The sequence below is a fragment of the Lagopus muta genome, chromosome 6 (assembly GCF_023343835.1).
Source record: "Lagopus muta isolate bLagMut1 chromosome 6, bLagMut1 primary, whole genome shotgun sequence".
NCBI lineage: Eukaryota > Metazoa > Chordata > Aves > Galliformes > Phasianidae > Lagopus > Lagopus muta.
This window is the reverse complement of record NC_064438.1, coordinates 3,594,003-3,608,503: the sequence shown is the minus strand read 5'-3', so window position 1 is coordinate 3,608,503 and position 14,501 is coordinate 3,594,003. Positions and strand designations below refer to the sequence as shown.

The 14,501-nt window shown below is 38.3% G+C and overlaps 1 protein-coding gene across 2 annotated transcripts in view; it reads left to right on the top strand.

Annotated features, from left to right (window-relative positions):
- The window catches only part of LOC125695164 (growth arrest-specific protein 2-like), a 260,093-nt gene that overhangs the window by 69,161 nt on the left and 176,431 nt on the right, over positions 1-14,501 (top strand). The window lies entirely within an intron of this gene.

Genomic DNA, 14,501 nt, shown 5'->3' with positions numbered 1-14,501 from the left:
AAAAATATAATCTCCACTTTAAATTCAAACAAGATCTGATAAAATAATCTGCCTCTAGATATTTCCAAATGTAATTCTCTTGGTTGTTCATGCAGCTCCATTGATTTAAAAAACAGAGAATGGAGGTAGGAAGCAGTTTCCACGTATCTGCATTGTGATTTGGCATCTGTGATTAGTTTCCTAATTTTATTTTGCCCTCAACTCTTCATATATAAAATAGGAAAATAAATCTTTAGACGTCTGTGTTTTTTTGTCTGTTGGGTCTTATCTGAAAACATATAGACTGAAATTTCCAGCATAATTAAAAATCATAAAGCAGAAGGAATGCGAGGTACTCTGTAGGTAGCCAACCAGCAGATTGAACTACCAGTACCTTTGTTTTCTGAAGAGTCTCAGACAACCCTGGCAACTCATCCCAATAAAATCAGTCAGTGGTGACTGCAGGAATGTTATCTCAATATCATCAGCTCACAGATGATATTATCGTAAGCCCTCCGTTTCAGTTATAAATGCTAATAATTGAAAGATTCTTTTTTTTTTTCCTGTGACAATTTGCCCATAAAATCTATAGTTGTGACTCTTCCAGTGGTAGGTCAGGGTAAGCAGCTGTATTGTGGAACAGAGTTTGTGGTGTGCTTGGGATCTCAGCTGTCTCTCCTCTAGATATCATTATTTTCTGGTTTTTAATTCCAACTTATATAAAGCTAGAAAACGTTTGCATTTAGACTGCCATGTAAGTTAAGGCCTATTGTAAGCTGGAAAGAAACTGAGCTGGAATTTGATGAGGTACTAAAAGAGGTAAGGGTCAGCTTTCATGAATTGATATTAGAATGAAGTGTGAATGGAAATTATAGATTAGTGATTCTTTGTTGAGGAGAAAGTGTGGAAAAATTACAAGTGATGCTTTTTTCAAGGACAGTTGTTGCATGCGTAAAAATGCATCTAAGTTTGGACTTGAATTAAAAATAATTGTTAAAATGACTATAGATTGCAGTTAATTAAATACTGTTAAATATATCTGACCACTAGCAACGTGACGAAGAAAAGAAGTCTTCCTATTATGACCTTTAATCTTAAATATCGGCCAGCATATTTTCTTTTACCATGCTCTGCCTACAGGGTTGATGAATTTTAGAGGGCATGTTTTCAAAAGAGAAAAAAGACACTTGACTGAAGAAAGCTGTAGAGACAGAACTTGAGAATTTTAAAGAAAGAGCCTATTTCCATTTTTAAGTGTTCCGTCCACTAGTTTTTCTTCTGTCCTTGTACATTTCTTTATATGAGTGGCACACATTGGACAAAGCAGGAATGCTATCGGTTAGGAGTCCAGAGAATGCAAAGCTCCTTATGATAATTAGTCAATATAAGGTGCTTAACGTGTTTTGGTTCTCTCAGAGGAAGGAGGTGGTGGAAATGTTCCCATGAGAGAGTGTGTGAGTAGGAGGAGACGGGATCTCCTGCTATGCAACACTATGGGGGGAAGCGATCAGAGACCAACCTTCCTTTTCAGAATCCAGAACTTTTTGGAAGAGAGTCAGAACAGAGGATCTATTTCCATATATTAGATATTATTTATATCTCTCTAGAGATAGATTATGCCACTAAGATTTTTGCTCAGATGAAGCAAGTTACTTTTACAGTGAGAGCTTAACTGCATGCCAGCTGTTCCACAAGTCTGACATAGTCCTTACACTTAAATGTAAATGTTATGCAATTGTCCCTACTGCTCTGGTGGTAAAACGATATTACATCTTATGAGGAATATTCTGGCACAAGGGTGAGAGAAGGCTGGGCAAGAACAGATCACTCTTTTCTTCTCCTTGTCCTTTTAGAATGCTGGATTGCTAGAGGCACTCATAGAAAGAAGGCTTGCGCCCTTCTGCATTTCTGAACTTGTTCCTTTCATTGGAAACTTTCAATTTTCCCTCCTAATGCAGAGAACAGCTTTTCCTAAAGTGGAAAGTGAAGGGAAAAATATCCTGTAGAGGAAAGACAGAGGCAGAATGGGGAGTTTAAATAATTGAAATGTGACCCATTCTTAAACGTGATAAATGTACCTTGGTTGTGTTTACTCATTCTTGTTGCCATTAAGAAGAGAATTTGAAAGGGACATCCTCAGTGTAGCTATATTTTAATGAGTCTTTTTCATAAAGTGGATTATAAAGGAATAGTTCCCCCTAACAGACCATATTGTTAAGTGTATTTAATTATAGGACTAGAAAATTATATGTAACCTTTTGAATTATTTCGAATAATGGCCACATGAATTTCTTTACAACTCTATTTTAGGATTGCTAAGCAACCAAGGACACATGGCTTTATTTCTGTGTGACATTGTATTGCTCTTAAAAGCTTTTCAAATGAACATTAGTTCTTTGGCACAGGAATAAATGGGATGTAGGCATATTACAGCTTTTCCTGAATCATTTCTGTTTGTTGACACATGATCTAGCCAGGACAGTGGCTGGGGCTTCCTCAGTTTTAGACTTCTCACTTTCATTAAATTCCATTAAAACATCCTATTTGAAAAGCATTGTGTTTTGTTGTTTTGAGGAGGAAGATTATTTATTATAAGCAACAGTCGTGGTGAGACAGGGGCTTAGTTTATGCGGAAACCATGTTTTTTAATTATTATTTTGATTGCTTTTCTGAGCTTTACTGCTACTTTACAAGGAAGTGATATAATAACTGCCTATGTAAATATCAAAGGCAACATCTACTCCATAGAGTACAGACTGGATGGAATACAGAGATGCTCTAGAGGCAGTAGCAGATACTGTTGCAGATACAGTGCCTAATATTTTTAAGTTCTTTGCAAATAGCAGTTTGCTAACATAAAATATGTCAGTCTGTTTATTTTAATCCTTTAAGATGTATGGAAACTTTTAGTTTCCTGTGGTTTTCATCACACAAACAAATTGAACAGTCCTAACTATCCTTTGTAAGATCTTCACTCTTCCTGAACGTCCTTTTCTGTTCTTTTCTCTCCTGCTGTTAAATGATGATGGTGTTTGTCTGCCTCCTTGTGAATTTTTCTGTAACTGCAAACCTAATGTGTGGGTGTGCTGTGTGCTTGCTCTTTTTTAATAGGCCATGCTAAACAGCTGAACTGCATCGTGATGGCTGGAGGCATCTCATTTTTTATTTATTCTTCCGAAATACGTAAGAGTGATGCCTTTGAGAGACTCACTAATGGGCAGATGAACATAATCTTAGTCATCATTCTTTTCTTTGTGTGGTAGCTGATGCAACTGTACTTTTCTGTTGCTGACTAGGCTTTAAATATTGTGGATGAGTAAGACTCTCTCATACAAGTGACTTCACCTTGTGCGTGGCTTCTTGCTATGCCAGGCTACAAAAGTTTCTATTTAAAGAAACATTACATTTATTGCATGGGATTCACAGCTATGCAAAGTAGCTCTTCCATTGAAAAAGGAAGAATGTAAGGCGGTTAGGATCAGAGCTAAGTGTAGAAAAACAAACAAACAAAAAACCAAAACCATTGTGTTCTCATTTTATCCTGTAGTGGAGTCTGCAGGATATAATCAAAGCCAGGTCTGTCATGTTAGCTACTGTAAAAACTATTGTATTTAAAAACAAAACAAAACAAAAACCAAACATTAAAAGCTGATTCTACTTAACTTTTCAGGTGACCAGATTAGACAAAGTAAATGGATGTGCAGAGAGAAATCCATCTGTTTGTGGGCTAAATTTCTCAAGGTCATGGAGAAGGACAGCTATACAAACCTGAATAAGGGCAAGTCACACTGAATCCTTGATCCATGCTCTCCATGACCACTTGCATGCAAGATCTGTAGAAGCCCAGGAAGTCACCAAGAAGAGATGTTTAAAAGCACCAGTTGTTGGGATTTCATTTTAACATTGGGGTTTGTGGTTTGGATTTTTCTTTCAAAATGTTATGACTTTAGGCTTAACACATTAAACTGAAATATGATCGGTCAACTTGAGGACATTGCCATACTTATCTCAATTGAAATTAATTTTGAATGTTACTTAGTAACCTTAAGCATAATTTTAAAGTTGAGGATCATGATTTTTGCCCCTAAGGAGACTGCCAGTGTTTTGATTTAAATAGGAGGTGAAAGATGGGCATATTATTTCTCAACACCATATGGTTTCAACTGGAGGAAAATCCAGACATGCAAATAGAGGAAATTAGGAGAGCAGAGTTATGGGAAGCTGCGTGGACTGTCTCTAGATGCTGTTGGTTTAAAGCTCTCTCTAGCAAATTGAGGTCTATGTGAAATGCAGATCAATCTCGTGTTGTTTGAGGTAAGGAAACAGATTTTACCTTCTGGCTTTGGGCAGGTTGTGTTCATGAACTTTGTCAGTATCTCTGTGTGACAGGAAAAATATAATTACAGATACTGAAAGCTTTATTTCAGTTCAAAATATGGTTAACTTTTTTTTTTTTTTTTTTTTTTTTTTTTAAACTGAAGTGACTCAGTGTAAGGAAGTGATAGAGGGACCTCAATAGACTCAAAAGGTGGGCCCAGGTCAATATAATGAGGTTCAACACAGCAAAGTGCAAGGTTTTGCACCTGGGCTGGACTATATATGCCCAGGAATGTATACAGACTGGAAGGAGAGTAGCCCTGCATAGAAGGACCTGCGGGTCCTGGTAGATGAAAAACTTACCATGAGCCAGCAGGCTGCTCTTGCAGCTCGGAAATCAAATGGTATCAGAAGAGGGGTGGCCAGCAGGGACAGGGAGGTGATTGTCCCCCTCTACTCTGCTCTTGTGATGCCCCATCTGAAGTACTGTGTCCAGGTGTAGAGCCCCCAGCACAAGAAAGACAGGGAGTTGTTGGAGGGGGTCCAGAGGAGAGCCACAGAGATGATCAGGGGACTGGAGCACCTCCCTTGTGAAGACAGGCTGAAGGAGCTGGGCTTGTTCAGCCTGGAGAAGAGAAGGCTGCGGGGTGACCTCATTGCAGCCTTCAGTACCTAAAGGGAGCCTACAAACAGGAGGGGATGCCCTGTCCCTGGAGGTGTTCAGGGGATGGTTGGATGGGGCCTTTGGCAGTCTGGTCCAGTATTAAATGTGGAGGTTTGCAGCCCTGCCTGTGGCAGAGTGGTTGGAGCTTGGTGATCCTTGAGATCCCTTCCAATCCAAGCCACTCTGTGATTTTATGAAATGTTTTTCTGCTGAATGAGTTTCCAGTCACTTACAGCATGCCCAATTTTCATGCTCTAAGTGAGGTAAATGACTTAAAACAAACGTTCCCTTCTGTCTGTTTCCTCCAAGCACGTGAAAACCACCTTCCAGTTGGGTGTTATTCAGTACTAGTCAATGCTCCTCCTGTCACATTGCTTCTGAAAGCTTCCTCTTGGTTTGCTGTCTGTAGAGGTAAGAGTGGTCCTCTGACAGTTATACCTGTCTTGTCCACTGAGAAAAGCAGAGGTCTGGGGGGAAAAAAATAAAGCTTACTGTCACTTTCATGACAAGTATGAGAAAGATCACACTGTAGGAAAGTAATTGCTGGATCTACGATGCTGGTATCCTGAAGATAAGGGTGCCCAAGGAAGGAATCAAATCAAACATTCAGCTTCTGCATCAGTTTTGCATACATTTGTAACTGTTTGGAGCAATTGGAAATGTCAAACATTACAGGCAGAGTTAGGGTAATGTAAAGCTTGCTGCAGTGGAATGCATGTGATAATATTAATCAACGTGTAACACATTTGCATCACTTATCATACGCACTCCATTTCCACGGACAGGCGTGGGGAAGAATATTGCAGGAAATTAATTTTTTTACTTGACTTTTTTTTTATTTTGGAGGCTGTTATTCAGAAATTAGGAGAGACAGAATGAGTCTTTAATAGCTAGAAAACAGATGGTGCTGGAGGGTTTAAAAGAACATTTTCACGTACTTCTGCAGTGCTATAACACAAGTGTGTTCACATGCAACCCACACGCAGTTGCGTGGTGAAATCCTAGATTCACTGATTCTTTTTTCTTTTAATTCAAAGGTAAGAGTAAAGGCAATTTCTTGTTTTTAATCATTCATTCATTGACTTATTTAAGCAGCTTCATGCTTACGCTTTTGAAATGTAAGGTTTTTTGGGCTTTTTTTCTGAAATACTGTCTTCCATTCCCCCATTATTTGATCTTAGTATGTTTGGTTTTCCATATCTCCATCCAGAGGGAGCATTTTCCAGTTCACACTTTTTTCACCTGACCTCATAAACTCTGCTTGATTTCTTTTTCCATACTTAACACTTGCACATCAACTCTTCTCCTGCATGTTCTACAAAACAATTGATGGGAGTCGATGCTTTAGCTAGAGATGATTAGGATTCTTTTCAGTGTCCCATATTTCAGTTAATAGGAAATAGATCTACTTTAAGGCTGGCCCCCAAGTCCAGAGATCTACTCTGGAGCTGGCCCCTTATTTGGAGGGGAAACAGAAAATATTTCTCTCATTGCCCTCAAAGTCAGCCAGCTGCAGTGCCTTGGATTTATACAATCTCTTCACCTTCAAATGCCCTTCTAAGCATGACTACTGCATTTAATTCATTTTCCATGACATTATTCCTCCTTGTCCAAGAAATAAAAGTCTCCAATTGTCAGAAACTCACTTGTCTCTTAATGAATAAACAAGTGTGTTTACTTATTTCTGCATCTGAGTCATTTCTCACACACACAACTCTTGCCTACGCAGGATTCTTTTTCTGAACAGCAGCTAAGCTCTAGTGTTCATTAGGTACTACGTGCATATTATTTCCAAGTTCTGTGAGATTGTGTCAGACAGAAACTAAAAGTAAGACAAGGCATAATTTAATCAAGATTAGCCCAAATGTCCAAATCCTCGCATTACTTGTGTCAGTGTGCATATGAAGATTGAGTTTCAGCTTGTTTCAACATTTAAGCCAATTCCTGGCTTTTTCAGGTGTATGAAAGCTGGCTAAACTCCTGTTCTGTTACAGCCTAGGGCTTTTTAAATAAGGTTGGCTTCCTATGTATGTGTTCAGTCTGGAGCTGAAGAAGTGGAACAGGCAATTTTGTTCATTAGTTTCAATCCACATGCACTCATGTTTTGTGCCATTATACCAAACATATTGACTTAACCACTTGGCAAAAACAAACAGGGGGAGGGGGCTGCATTTCCACAACATAAAGGGGAAACATTCTAATTTCCTCACTCGACTGTTTCTTTTTGCAGAAGTGGGGATGCAATTTCATGGGTTCAATTTTTTTTTTTTTTTTTTTTTTTTTTGGTGGTATAATGGCATGGAAGACGTTACTGTGTCAAGAATGAACCTCTTCTAGAATCAATCTTAGGCCTAATGAAATCCTTCCATGCATTTCACCATGCAAGTGGATCTTTTTTCTTTCTTAGCCCACCCTCCTCAAATCATCTTCCATGTATATCTTTGTGTGTGTATGTGTATGTCAGGTCCTGATGCCAGCTATTATGTGCAGTTCTCTTGATCTTGCTCTGCAGTTTCTACTGCTTCTTCAAATGACTGCATGTTAGTGAAAAATCTCTATGCCAGATCCCATAATTTATGGTACAGTACTGTAAGTCACTCTTTCAGCTTATCCTATAAGTCATTAAATTGTCATTCAGTTATTGATATAATTGATCTGAGATTTCCCTCTCCATCTTATAATAGCCTGTCTCACGTTAGTACAATTTTCATTGTGCTCCTTGACTTACTTGTGCTTGCTTGCTTAATGGCTGTCAAAAATAACTTTTCTTCTTCCTGAAAGGGAAAGCTCTTAATTAATGCTGTCTACATAGTTTCAGTGGCTGTTTCTGAGTCACCTATCTGTTATCAGCTCAATAATCCCCACAGCCTGGGACTTCCTGTGTCTGGCCTTCCTATTCTGTCACTAGGCTGCTGTTTGTGCCACTGATAAATCCACAACTGCTGATCTTCGTTGTTACCCAGGTATGCTGTTAGACCTAGTTTTACAGAAGCATTGCTTTCAGCAATTGCTCTCACCAATTGTGAGAGTCTGCATGCTTTTTTAGCATGATCTTTGGCTGAATTATCAAATGAAAACACACGATGCTCGACACAAGCATGCCATTGTGGGACCATTGTAAACGGGTGTCATAGCCATCGTTTGCTATTTCTTTCAGGTTGCATAAGGATTTAGTCACATAACATCCTATTAATTCCATCTTCACCCTAATCTCTGCCCTCAATTATTTTTCCTAGCTTCTTTCAGGCCTTAATAAACTCTCCAGTTTATTACAGATCAGCTTGTAAAGAGGCTACTGAACTTTTCCACGTGTATATCCCCACTAGTAGAAAGCTCTAGGAACATACACTTTACTAAATCTTTCCAGTTAGCATTGGGTTTCTAACCAAATTATAATTGTTTGCTGTGCTGTGATTAAATGTAAATGATCTTTTAATTTCATACTGTGGTGGCGCTTGGCAGGAAGGATTTGACTCCTACATAAACAGTGAGAAAGGAGCAGCATTTAGCTCCTCCTGAGGGGGAGAGGCAGGGGATGAAAAGAAAAAGGAGTCCCACGAGGCAAAGATGTTCTCATTTCAGGTCAGCTGTTCCTGTACTTGTTTTTTTTTATTTATTTATTTTAATTTTAATTTTTGTTTTTTATTTTTTTATGGAAAGGAAGGTGGAAAGGTGGGGATTTTTGTTTTGTTTTGGTAGCGTAGGCGGTTGCCAACTGAACTGTTGATGGCTGGGCAATATCATCAGTCTTCAGTCTAGAAAAAAGAGAAATCACCATAGAAGTGAAATGATTGTCAGTAAAATGAGACTGAGTTAGTTGAAAGCAATCTACTTTGGATTCTCAAAGAAGAGAAATCTCACCACTGTGATTTAGTGGAGTAAAAAAGTTGACGTTACTATGCATCTTTTCATACAAAAATCTGTGAGATGAACAGGGGAATGACAGGGCTGCTTTGTAAGGAGTGAGTGTAATTAACAGAGGACATCATAGAATTTTTTTAATGCCTTATCCTTAATGCTTTTTCAGAAGAGAAAAAGGAAAAGAAGTAACTGATTTTAGCAAGAGTCAGGTTTAGGTTCCAGAAAAACATGGCTTGAATTACATCCTGAAGAACTGAATTCCTATTGCCTTCAGTAGGAACTGGATCAGTCACTTAATGAAAACGTTGAGTAACTGGTTTTATTCAGTTTTATTAGACTTTGTTATGCTTCCCTTGAGACCTTTTGGTGCATATGGTAGTTAATCTGCTGGGAGGCCAGGAGTTTACTTACATATCGCACATGGATCATTTCAATATCAGTACTTAGTGCTGTGCAGACTGCAAGCATTATGCTCTAAGTATTGCTGGTGAGCATTCTGGCTGTGGCATCAGTTTTCAACACCCTTCTCTTTTCCGCTTTCATTGTCATGTAGGGGTGGAACAATCTTAAGTCAACTTCATTTATCACAGAAAACTCCATGCGCAAGGGAGGAAACATAAACAAGGCAGTTAAATAATGTAATACTTGTGATTGCCCCCTTTAATACACAGTATTGAAAAGAATTGATTCAACTCTGGCTTCTAACACTTCCTCGGTCAAATTGGCAAAGGCCTAAACTGGAAGAATCATTTTGAGAACTAGGAATGTAAATCATTTTTCTTGAATGTAAATGGCCTTATTTTAAAGTCTAAGTCTTCTTTAAAAGTACAGCTCTGTCTGTGACTGATAATTGATTCTCATCTCACTAACTGCTGAAGAATAAATTGTTATTAATTAATAAACTGTTACGTTTATCTGAAGGAGTTTAGAATTAACTGTGGCAAATGGTACCAAAATACATCACCATGCCCTAAATCCTTATTCTTTTTTACTATGTGATTACTTGGGTGCCAGATCAAGGATGCTGGCCTATATATGGTGAAAGGTGGATGTTCTTATATGCATAATCTATTGCACCACTAACATTCCTTCTTCCATCTTTAACACTCTAATATACTAACACTTGCCTAGGAGAACATATGGAAATTACTACTCATCTTGGCTTTGAAGAAAGCTTCATTTAATAGACTGTGAACTCTAAAGAGGTGAAGATAAGCCTAAAATGACTGTCTGGCTTGTAGTTGGCATCCTGAATGGAAGTCCTGTCTTCAGAGAGAGAGGTCAGTAGCCCTCTCTGGTTAGTTTTGACTGATGATACAGCCAAATTTTGGAAAACAGAAAGCAGATACTTTCACCTGCATATTCAGTTTCATACAAGATGTTTAAGTTGCCTATTGAGTATTTACACATGCTTTTACTATTTGCTTAGACAAACTCCTCTGCTCAATCTTCAGATCTGAAACAGACTTTGTAAAAATAACTCAATGGATTACAGGAACCTTTTCTGATCTGCATCTACTGTAAGGCTTGGTCTATATTTACGGTAATGAAATTACAGTAGGAGTCTTAGAAGGCTCTACTGGTGTGAGCCTCTGTGGTTGCTTTTCCTGGAAAGTCTATCAGGATTCAGTGTATCAACTGCCACTGGAAATCATTCCAGCTGGAACTACGCTGATGAAATTTTTGTATCACCTATTTAAGTCAATGCTTTTTTTGTTCCCTGCCCCCTTATGTCAGTCACTCGACACGGATAAGCGTGGTGGTGTTGCTGAAGTGCCTGGGAGCTTTATTAGGTTCTACATGAAAACTGAGCTCCTTGCTCAGTGAGAAATATCACCAGGCATAAAACAACAAAGGTTATTTTGCCCCAAAATGGAGATTTAGGGATTTTGAAGAATGCCTTTATTCTGGCCTTATTTTCCACCAGAAATATTTATTACAAAATCAGAAATGTTTGCAGTTGATTTGTTTAAAAAACATAGACGTGAACTAATGAAGTTTATAGATCATTTCTAAAATACTACTGCAGTCTTTGTATATACAACATAGTGTAAGAGATGGTTTCACTAAACAGAGTGGATACCCCTTAGAGTATTTGATAACATGAAAATCAGTTTATTTTATAACTCATACAGGGTGGTTTTTAAAACCCAGCTCTATCACAGCTAGAAATATTGTGACAAGCAATTACCATCAGCGCTTGACATCTTTATTTCAAGTTGAGTTTTTTTTTTAAATCCTTTTTCCATCTAAGGGAGTTTCATTTCATGTGATTTAACATGTACAAATCCCTGAAAATGAAAAATAAATGCAAACAAGCTATTTTCCATCTCACCATCATGTCTGTGGAGAGGGGAAGCACGAGCTGACTTACTGGGGCTTTAGAACAACAAAAACTCAGAGGAGGTCCCTAAATAAAACGATATCTAATTACTGGAGCAATAGATGTCACATCCTTTCAAACTTTTAAACGTAATAGAAATCATCTAAAATAGCTTTTTGTCGTCCTATAGTAAGAGGGGACTGGATAAGAGGTGACATAATGAGGGAAGCCACAAAACAAAACAAGGGCGGGGGGGAGGGGGGGGGTGTATTCTCCATGTTTTTCAGGTAGGGACATATTACTTTATGCAGTCTGATCATAGGGTAATTCAGGTTGTAAGAGACTAAGATAAATTTGTCTGCCAAAATGCACGTTGAAATGCTCTAAGGTTACTCTGGTGCAGATGACTGATTAATACCCGGAATTGGCTCCACAATTTGCACTTTTCCAGATTTGCAGAGTTGAGGTCTCAGATTCCTTAGACGTGCGCTCAGGCACACAAGTGAGTTCTTAAGCATCTAAAATCAACCTTGTGTTCTGTCAGCCTCACCCTTTTCTCTGAGAAGACATTCATACACACCAAGTCCAATGACAAAAGGATAATGAAAGCCAATGACAATAACAGCTGCAGGGAGCTCTTTTCCTTCCACATTCTCTTGGGAATTGCTCCCATGACCCCTTTTGTCCACACCAGTGAACTCTCTGTAGGCAGTAGCAGCAACATCTGATACAAAATTGATGTTGCAGTGGTTGGAAACTTTTAAAAATAGAAATGTATCTAAATCTCAACTAACCAGCTTTTAAATCTGATGGCATTGCATGATTTTGCTCTAAATTTTATGATGAGCTCTAGAGATTAGGTTTCATAATCTCTGCCAACGATGTACTTTTAATGTCTGTAATTATGTGTCTTGCAACAATTTATTAGGGGACTGTTACACGTTCTTGATGGCATTTTCATGTCGCTGAATCCTTGGGGAATTAGGCAAACACACCAAGCAACCTGCAGATTTCTGAAAATTGATTTCCTCTTTCAAATATATTTAGAAGCATTGGTATAAGAGATCTAAGAAAGTCACTTTCGGCTAGAGAGGAGAGATCACTCTATCAGTCGTACAGTCAAATAGCAGCAAAATGCTTCCCTAATAGCATCAGCAGCATTTGCAGCAAAAAATGTTGGAATCTGAGTGTGTGTAAAGGTGTGCAGTGTGACTCTGGGGCTTACCACTGGGCTCAAAGCCTGCCAGGTGGTGGTGGTGAGATGTTCTAGCTTGCTGGGTTCACAAAGCTAAACCTTACCAACACTGGGATCTTCTTATTTCTGGCCTGCAATGCCTCTGAAGTAATTGTGAATATATATTTAGAAGCCTGTTTAATTTGTAGTTCTGAATAACTCTGAAAAAAAGCCCCCCTAATTGCTAGGATACAAGAAATGAGAGTTGCAGCTACAGATGACAGTGCGTCACAGTGGCTCGTATTCAGCAAAACGTAATTGAAATGCATCCAATTCTTACCTTTCCCAATCTCATTAACCTCTGACCTCAGCAGTGCAAATTTCTCTTTGTGCAGTCTCAGGTGTGATGAGTTGCATTATTTTGCTGAACGCCTTTGGATTTTACAATCCATAAACTCACAGTATGTAGCCTACATCATTTCTGAAGCTGGCCTAAAGTCACACTGACTGACTCCAGACCGTGATTTGCTTTAGGTTGCTGAGTTTGGCTCGCAGAGCCCAGTGCTGGTTCCACTAAACAGTAGGGTTCTTTCCATTGGATCTTACAGGACTTGGCTGGGGTTTATCACATGCAATTCCTCTGATACCCTCTTCTCTCTGAAATATTCTTAAAGAAAATTGTAATATGATTTGAAGAATAACAACATCAGGCCAGACTTTCAGTTCCTGTAAAGCAGAATGGATTTTTTTTTTCATTTCAGTAAAACTATGCTAATTTACACGAGCTTAATATCTTTACATACAACCTAATATCTCTTTAATAAGCCACAAAGCTCTCTAAACTCATTTATATGATAAGCAAAACAGTTTAAACAATATTTCACATTGGAGCCAAAGTTCTATGTAATGAAACAGCTTTTTTTTTTTAACCTGACTTCTGTAGAATATTGTGGATATAATCTTTTGATTTAGTCTTAATGCATAGCAGAACAATCCACATTTTCTTCCTCTGTGATGCTATTATGTGATAATGTTTTCTTAGATGTTTGCCCCTCACAAGATTCCAGTGTTTCAGCTGAAACACAGATTGTATAGAGAACAGCTTCAGTGGCAGCCCTGCCTCACACACAGCACAGATAATGAAGGTTCACAGCAATCTCAAACACGCTGTTAGATTTGATTTAACAGGAAGGATTTTCGCTGTTATAATTCGCTGTGGAGCAGTGGGAAAATTCATGAGTGTCATGAATTTGACATCGATAACCAATGAATAAAATGCATTATTATGCTATGCAGTCTTTTCTTTCTCAGAGCTCTCATGTAATGGAAAAACTGGATGATGTGGATTGTAAAATCACAGGCAAAAATTTCACCTTCAGCTGAAATGTGTTAGAGTGGAAAGTGGTTTTATGTGTCCATATACATGACTTATATGTAAGAGAATTCGTTTATGTCTCTGTGAATCTGGAACAACTTCAAAGTTCTTCTGAATTTGTGTTGGTGTAACTGAAACCAAAATATGGCTGTAGGACTAAAATGGTGAACTTGTGGCATAGCACAGCAGAAATAACAACTGTTTAGGATGCAGAAAAATCCAGTCTCTATAGCAGGCAAGCATTCAAGGAATTCCAATCCAATAGGAGTAAGATAGAAGATGTACCTTTAAGTGAGATTCAGGAAAGAACATGCCAGCAGGTTTTATTTGTCTGTGCAGCAATCCTTAAGGGAAATTGAACCAAATATACTTTTCACTAACTTCCTATTCCTAACTCTTAATCAAAAGTCCAGATTGTACCTTCTTTTGGAAAGTGAACCCCTCTCATAACATGGGGGAACTGAAATCCAGCAGCACCTCATTTAATCCCACTGCAGTATCAGATGTAGTGGACTGAAGTTGTTTTGAAAATGCTTTTACTCCAAAAATTTTGGAGAGGGGTGGAGGGGAGGTTATTTCTCCAGATATAGTTTATAAGCATTCAAATAGGAGATAGGTGCTAAATAAAATTCTGTAAACCGTTGTCTCAAGGCTTTGTCAGCATTTGAACAGCACTTTTCAATTTAACGTAAAAAACATTTGCTTCCTTTATGACTAAAGACATGACTCAAATCCCGTACTGCTGTAGGCTGATCATACGGTTTTAAATTCAAAATGAGGGCTTGAAGTTTATGTTTTATTCATGTCA